The sequence below is a fragment of the Cervus elaphus genome, chromosome 19 (assembly GCF_910594005.1).
Source record: "Cervus elaphus chromosome 19, mCerEla1.1, whole genome shotgun sequence".
Taxonomy (NCBI): Eukaryota; Metazoa; Chordata; class Mammalia; order Artiodactyla; family Cervidae; genus Cervus; species Cervus elaphus.
In genome coordinates this window covers 68,943,078-68,951,387 of record NC_057833.1, presented here as the reverse complement: position 1 = coordinate 68,951,387, position 8,310 = coordinate 68,943,078, and the positions used below count along the sequence as shown (strand labels likewise).

At 46.5% G+C, this 8,310-nt stretch overlaps 1 non-coding gene across 1 annotated transcript; it reads left to right on the top strand.

Annotated features, from left to right (window-relative positions):
- The first annotated feature begins 7,430 nt into the window (after nt 1-7,430).
- On the top strand, nt 7,431-7,503 carry TRNAC-GCA. Its single transcript has one exon. It is a non-coding gene; the product is annotated as a tRNA-Cys (tRNA).
- The last annotated feature ends 807 nt before the right edge of the window (nt 7,504-8,310 follow it).

The following is an 8,310-nucleotide window of genomic DNA, read 5'->3' as shown; positions in this document are numbered from 1 at the left end:
AAATACTCTTTCTTTTTTATTTTAGATTCATACTAAGTTCACAGCTATCTTGGAGAGTCATGAGGTTCTTGAACACAAAGCATCACATTGTGGTTCTTAGTCAGAAGAATCGTCCTCAGGCACAAATTCCTTATTGTCCAAAGTCTAGATTTAGGTCATGGTGGTTTGGATTAGGCCCACAAGTCCTAGGACAAGGGCAGGGGGGTTGCTAACAGAAAAAGTCTGCTGGAAAACTCCCCATGCTATGCTTACAGCAGCCGTTTTAGGTTAGCAACCCCCCTGCCATACTGCGGGGAGTTTTCCAGTATTGGGAGAGTCCTTTGCATGAGCAGCTGCTTTTAAAATCTGCTATTTGTAGCTCTGTGCTCTCACCTCCTATGGTGACTTACAACCTTCTATTTAAATCAGCCACTCTTAGCATCTTGAATTACTACTCTCTTAAGGCCATAAAAATATTGGCACTCTTTGATTTGGTATTTATAATTCTGGGCATTTATACTAAAAATGGTGACAAAAGAATTTCTGTTCGTAAAGATGTTGATAGCATCAGTTTGTAAGAGTGATTTTTTTTTTTATTGGAAAATTTAATGTTCAACATAGAGAACATATATATAAATTGTGGCATATCCAACTCAGTGGTACAAAGCAAAACAGAGACTTTTTTCTTCCCTGAACCATTTGAGATTAAGTTGCAGAAATCTTGACTCTTCACCCACAAACACTTTAGGGATTATTTCCTAAGAACGAGAAGGCTCTCTTAGGTAACCACCCTGCGATGATCAAGTTCAAAGTTCAGAAAATTAACATGGATCCAATGCTAACATCTACAACCGAGTCCATATTCACATTTTGCCAATTGTTCCAATAACATCCTTTATGCAATATTTTTCCCACTTCGAAGTTACACTTTTTCATGGAGTTGTCATGTCTCTTTATTCTTCTTTATTATGGAACAGTTCCCTAATCTTTGTCTTTCATGACTTAGACTTTTTATTTTTTGGACTAAGCCAGGTCTTAATTGCAGTATGTGGGATCTAGTTCCCTGACCAAGGATCAAACCCAAGCCCCTCTCATTGGGAGCATGGAGTCTTAACCATTGGACCAACAGGGAAGTCCCACAACATAAACATTTTTTTAAAAGTCAGGCCCATGGAGAAGGAAATGGCAACCCCCTCCAGTATTCTAGCCTGGAAAATCCCATGGACAGAGGAGCCTGGCGGCTACAGGAGTCTCAAGAGTCAGACACAACTTCATGGAAGTTTCCCATTTAACTAATGGAAATATCTCTGGAAGTTTCATGAATGTATTAAGGGTACATAAGATGAAAGGTACTCTGGTCTGTGGTTAATTCAATGCAGTTTTTCTTTCCTGGCCTTTTTGTTTCTTTGCTTTCCAACTTTCTTTCCCCCCCTCCCCTCCCTCTTTCCTTCGTATGCTTCCAATACCACGCATCCCTTCCCACTTATAAACAGTTTAAGGAAATATTTTCACAGTTGTTCAAATAAAGTCTAGTGATTACTCTTTAAAAAAGAATCAGGCCCATTATTTTGTAGTCTGTCCTTCAATTTTAGTTTGTCTGATGTTACCCCAGGATGCTTCCCTAGTAGCTCAGATGGTAACGCATCCGCCTGCAATGCAGGAGACCAGGGTTCGATCCCTGGGTCGGAAAGATCCCCTGAAGAAGAAAATGGCAACCCACTCCAGTATTCTTGCCTGGAAAATTCCATGGACAGAGGAGCCTGGCAGGCTACAGACCATGCAGTCGCAAAGAGTTGGACACGACTGAGTGACTAACACACATACCCCGTGATCCAATTCAGGTTATGCATTTTTGGCACTTTTTTTATGTCATTCTCTGTGGTGCTGATTTTGATCACATGGTTAAGGTGGTATTCACCAAATTTTCCCACTATAAAGCTTCCTTTTTTCTCTTTGTAATTATTAAATAATCTGTGCAGTGATCCTTTGAGACTGTGTAATATATATATTTTTTATACTGGAGACTGACGGGCTACAGTCCATGGAATCACAAAGAGTCAGACATGACGACTGACTAACACTTTCACTTTCTTTCACTAAGTGAGCTACATCTCCAAGGAACTTTGGAGAATGGGATTTAGAACCAAAATATGAACACTAGGAATGCTTAGGGCCATTGGGGTGGCCCTGATCCCAAAGTTCTTTCAGCAGGCAGATCTGGGAATCAGCGTCCAGTCCACAGAGCTCTCCCTGGCCTTCCTTCCTCCAGACTTGTACCACTTTCTTCCACGGTGAGACTCCTTGCTCCCAGCAATGCCATGATATTGCCTAATTTGCTTAATCCCAAAATACACAGAAAATGCTTTCAGAATTGCCAGAACAGGCCACTACTAAGTGAAGTTCAAATTTTCTTTGTTTGCTTGTTTATATACAGAAAGCATACAGTCAAGAGTTTTGTTCAACACAGAGAAAACACAAATTTAAGGTTACCAAACGGGAAGGGAGAGAAACTGGGAGTTTGGGATTAACATATACACACTCTCTCTTTAGTCGCTAATTCATGTCCGACTCTTGCAACCCCATGGACTGTAGCCTGCCAGGCTCCTCTGTCCATGGGATTCTCCAGGCAAGAATACTGGAGCGGGTTGCCATTTCCTCCTCCACATACACACTACTATATATAAAATTTGATAAATGGGACTTTCCTGGTAGTCCAGTGTTTAAGCATTTGTCATGCAATGCAGAGGACACAGGTTCAATCTCTACTGCCTTGAAGGAAGACCAGGCATGTTCAAGTGCCAGGCACACTCAAGCCAGAAGTCTTAATAGTTAAAACACAAGATAATAGATATGGAGTCCAAATCTTGTTACATGAAGTCAGAGAGTTAATGGTCCTTGAAGAAGAGCATTTATGCACGTAGCCAAGACAGGAATAAAGGTGCAAGGTGAAAGAAACTTGGTGAAAGGGGACATTATGCTGAAACCTGAGATGAATCATCATATTTTAGTATAAAGTGAAAGTGGAAGTGTCACTCACTCAGTCCTGTCTGGCTTTGCAACCCCATGGACTGAAGCCTGCCAGTCTTCTCTGTCCAAGGAATTTTTCAGGCAGGGATACTGGAGTGAGTTACCATGACCTTCTCCAGGGGATCTTCCCCACCCAGGGATCTAACCGGGATCTCCTGCATTGCAGGCAGATTCTTTGCTTTTTGAGTCACTAGGGAAGTTCCCATTTTAGTGTATGTCACCACCATATGACAATCACCCAGTTAGACCATCTAGGGTCAAATCACTAATGATGTAAGCCTTGATGTCTACCCAAAAGTGAGGAAAAAGAGGGTTTTCTCCCCACTTTATTTTTTGCAAACAACATTAACTTTGTTTTTTTAAAGGCTTTTTGGGAGCAGTTTCATGTTCACAGAAAAATTGAGAAGGTACAAAAATTGTTCATATACCCTTCCCCCTCTCCACCCATAGCCTCCCCCACAACTATTGCTTTGATTATACAAATGTAGCCCTCTTTGTTCTTGGGACTGCGGGCCCTGGCCTGCCCACCGGTATCTCACACAAGCGTCTCATGCTAATAAACTAACTTTGTTCATCTCTTTGCCTCATGATTAAATCTTTTCGCAAGGAGACAAAAGAAGGTAAGAGATTCAGTAAGTCCTGACACCAGGCCAGTTAATCAGTCAGTTCACTCACGTCCAACTTTTTGCAACCCCAGGGACTGCAGCACGCCAGGCCTCCCTGTCCATCACCAATTCTTCGATTTCCATGAAATGACAATGGGTTCCAGTCCCCTCCTCAACCAGGGATTAACCAAGGTCCATCTAGTCAAAGCTATGGCCTTTCAAGTAGTCATGTATGGATGTGAGAGTTGGATTATAAAGAAAGCTGAGCACCAAAGAATTGATGCTTTTGAACTGTGTGTTGGAGAAGACTCTTGAGAGTCCCTTGGACTGCAAGGGGATCCAGCCAGTCCATCCTAAAAGAAATCAATCCTGAATATTCATTGGAAGGACTGATGCTGAAGCTGAAACTCCAATAGTTTGGCCACCTGATACGAAGAACTGACTTATTTGAAAAGACCCTGATGCTGGGAAAGATTGAAGGCAGGAGAAGGGGATGACAGAGGACGAGATGGCTGGATGGCATCACCGACTCAATGGAGATGAGTTTGAGTAAACTCTGGGAGCAGATGATGGACAGGGAGGCCTGATGTGCTGCAGTCCATGGGGTCGCAAAGACTCGACATGACTGAGCAACTGAACTGAATAGTAGCGATGTGTTGTTTTTTACCCTTGCATCTGGATCCTGGGTCACGAGAAAGCCTCTGTCTGCCCACACGCAGGTTACAGAAGAACTCGTCCCGCTTGCTGGCTGCAGCTGGGCCGGTTCAGCTGCTGCCCCTAAACCAGGGGACAGAGCCCGGGCCAGGAGCCCACGCGGCGAGCACAGGGGGCGGGGCCGGCGCACTGGTGCTTCGGGCCGCGCGTGCGCACTGGCGAGCGGGCCGTGCCAGCCGGGGCTCCGCAGCGGGAGGCGCGCGAGTGCCGCGGGGCCTCTGCCCCGCCTCGGCGGAGACTCCTCCCCTCTCGTGGCTGACGCAGCTCAGCCGGCTCAACCCCGGTGCGCCCTCGCGACCGCGACCAAAGACGAACGAGGTCCTCGGAGGGGCGGCGACCAGCCTATCCCATCCGACCCCCGCCCTGACCTGTGCGTCAGGCCGGCCGGCTTCTCCGCCCGAGGGCCGCCCGCGTGACCCGCCGCCGCGCGCGCTGCGCCCCCTCGTGGCCAGGCGGGCGCCGCGTAGCCTGGGCTTGCTGACCACCCGGGTTTCCGCGGGGCCCCGGGGCGCCCGCGGCGCGGGAGCTGGACCGCACTCAGTTCAGCTCAGCTCAGCTCGGCCGTGTCCGACTCTCTGCGACCCTCTGGACTGCAGCACGCCAGGCTTCCCGATCCATCACCAACTCCTGGAGTTTACTCAAACTCATGTCCATTCAGCTGGTGATGCCATCCAACCATCTCATCCTCTGTCGTCCCCTTCCTCTCCCGCCTTCAATCTTTCCCAGCATCAGGGTCTTTTCCAATGAGTCCCTTCTTCGCAACAGCGGACCAGGTTCAGGAGAAACAAGAAAAAAAAAAAAAAAACCCGCGGATGCTTCTGTCCCAGGAGACGTCTCTCCCCACCGCCTGCCGGTTGTGGGCTTTTTAGCTCTTTAACCCTTCTTCCCGCAGCCCCCGAGTCTCTCACCCCCCTATTCCGTCCAACCTTATAAACCCTCCTCGCAAGATGCTGAGCAAAAATAGGAGGCCCTCCGCTTGTCTCCTCTGGTCTCACCCCGGACGCACACGGAATATGGATACGTGGGGTCTTTGCTAACATCAACAACCGGTTCTTCGATTTTCTGCCCCCATGTCAGACGCCAGCCGCGAACCGGAGTACCGGGCATTTCTGAAGCCCGGCCAGACGAACAGGCCCACAGGTTCCCACCATCCAGCTCCCCGTTTGATAATTTGCTAGAACACAGAAGGCAGCCAAGCGCTGTACCTACTGTTTCCGGTGGGAGGTGTTCAGAAGCAGAAGGTGGGGGACGAAGACGGTCCAAGCCCTCTCTGGTTGCCCTCCCGGCAGCACTTCCCAAGGGTTTTTATAGAGGTTTCTTGAAGCAGATCAGGAGAAAGTGCCAAATCTCTTTGGTCGGCTCCTCGGGACCCCCAGCCCCCATCCTAAGCCATTAAGAAGCTCGCCAATAGCACCTCATTAGCATAAACTTTGATAGGCTTGAAAGGGGCTCATTATGAATAACAGAGACGCTCTTATCACAGAGGGAAATTCCAAGGATTTTAGGAGATCAGTGACAGGAATTAGGGACAAAGGCAAAATTTTTATTATTGTTGTTGTTATTATACCTCAAATCCTTAACCCTGATAAATCATGAGAAAAATGTTAGACAAAATCTGTCAAGGTCAGCCATTGGAAGAATCGGAGAACTTCACAGGCAAGAGGATCTTAAATGGTTAAATGTAGTGTGGTATCTAGATGGAATCTTGGGATAAAGAAAGGACATCAGGGAAAACAGGAGATCTGAATAAAGTAGGGATTATAGCATTTAAAGAATGTTCAAACTACTGGGCTTCCTTCCTAGCTCAGTTAGTGAAGAATCCACTTGCAATGAAATGTCACCACCCTTCTACTAATATAATCTTAGTTTGACCTAGGGTCAGACAAATTAGGGTCCTGCCTAATTTGAAGTAGGAACTAATGATGTATGTGGTGGTGGTTTAGTCGCTAAGTCATGTCCAACTCTTGTAACCCCATGGAGTGTAACCTGCTAGGCTCGTCTGTCCATGGGATTCTCCAGGCCAGAATACTGAAGTGGGTTGCCATTTCCTTCTCCAGGGGATCTTCCCAACCCAGGGATCAAACCTGGTCTCCTGCATTGCAGACAGATTGTTTACCAACTGAGCTAGAGGGAAGTCCAATGATATATGTACAGGACACGATTCTTTGTAACAATTAATAATCATCATAGAACTGTGAAGAACTGCAAAGAGCCAACTCACTGGAAAAGATCCGGATGCTGGGAAAGATTGAGGGCAGGAGGAGAAGTGGGCAACGGAAGGATGAGATGGTTGGATGGCATCACTGACTCAGTGGACATGAGTTTGGGCAAACTCCAGGAGATGGTGAAGGACAGGGAAGCCGGGTGTGCTGCAATCCAGTTCAGTTCAGTTCAGTCACTCAGTCATGTCTGACTCTTTGCAACACCATGGATTGCAGCACACTGGCCTTCTCTGTCCATCACCAACTCCTGGAGCTTGCTGAAAGTCATGTCTATCTAGTCGGTGATGCCATCCAACCATCTCATCCTCTGTCATCCCCTTCTCCTGCCTTCACTCTTTCCCAGCCTCAGGGTCTTTTCCAATGAGTCAGTTGTTTGCATCAGGTGGCCAAAGTACTGAAGTTTCAGCTTCAACATCAGTCTTTCTGATGAATATTCAGGACTGATTTCCTTTAGGATGGGCTGATTGGATCTCCTTGCAGTCCAAGGGACTCTCAAGAATCTTCTCCAACACCACAGTTCAAAGCATCAATTCTTCAGTGCTCAGCTTTCTTTATTGTCCAACTCTCACATCCATACATGACCACTGAAAAACCATAGCTTTGACTAGACGGACCTTTGTCGGCAAACTAATGCCTCTCCTTTTTAATATGCTGTCTAGGTTGGTCATAGCTTTTCTTCCAAGGAGTAAGCATCTTTTAATTTCATGGCTACAGTCACCATCTGTAATGATTTTGGAGTCCAAGAAAATAAAGTTTGTCACTGTTTCCATTGTCTCTCCATCTATTTGCCATGAAGTGATGGGACTGGATGCCATGATCTTTGCTTTTTGAATGTCAAGTTTTAAGCCAGCTTTTTCACTCTCCTCTCTCACTTTCCTGGGCTTTCCTGATGGCTCAGACGGTAAAGCGTCTGCTTGCAATGCAGGAGACCCAGGTTCGATCCCTGGATCAGGAAGATCCCCTGGAGAAGGAAATGGTAACCCACTTCAACATTCTTGCCTGGAGAATCCCATGGACAGAGGAGCCTGGTGGGCTACAGTCCACGGGGTCGCAAAGAGTCGGACACGACTGAGCGACTTCACTTTTTTCACTTTCATCAAGAGGCTCTTTAGTTCCTCTTCACTTTCTGCCATAATGGTGGTGTCATCTGCATATCTGAGGTTATTGATATTTCTCCTGGCAATCTTAATTCCAACTTGTGCTTCATCCAGCCAGCATTTCACATGATGTACTCTGCATATAATTTAAATAAGCAGGGTGACAATATACAGTCTTGATGTACTCCTTTCCTAGTTTTGAACCATCTATATTTATGTCAACTTTTTCTTTTTCACACAGCACTAGAAAGGCATAGGCAATGTGTAACCAAGTGATTCTTTGTCCTCTTACAGACACAATTAAAACAGTGAATCTTAGGGTTTCCCTGGTGGTCCAGTGGTTAAGAATCCATCTTGCAATGCAAGGGACATGGGTTCCATACCTGATCTGGGAAGATCCCATATGCCTCGGGGCAACTAAGCCCCTCACGGCAGCTACCGAGCCTGCGCTCTAGATAGAGCTCGGGAGCTGCAACTACTGAAGCCTGTGTGCCTAGAGCCTGTGCTCTGCAACAAGAGAAACCACTGAAGTGAGAAGCCCGAGCACTGCAACTAGAGAGTAGCCCCAGCTCACTGCAGCTAGAGAAAGTCCCAAGCAGCAACGATGACCCAACACAGCTCAAACTAAATAAATGAATGAATAAGTCTTTTTTAAAAAAAATAAGT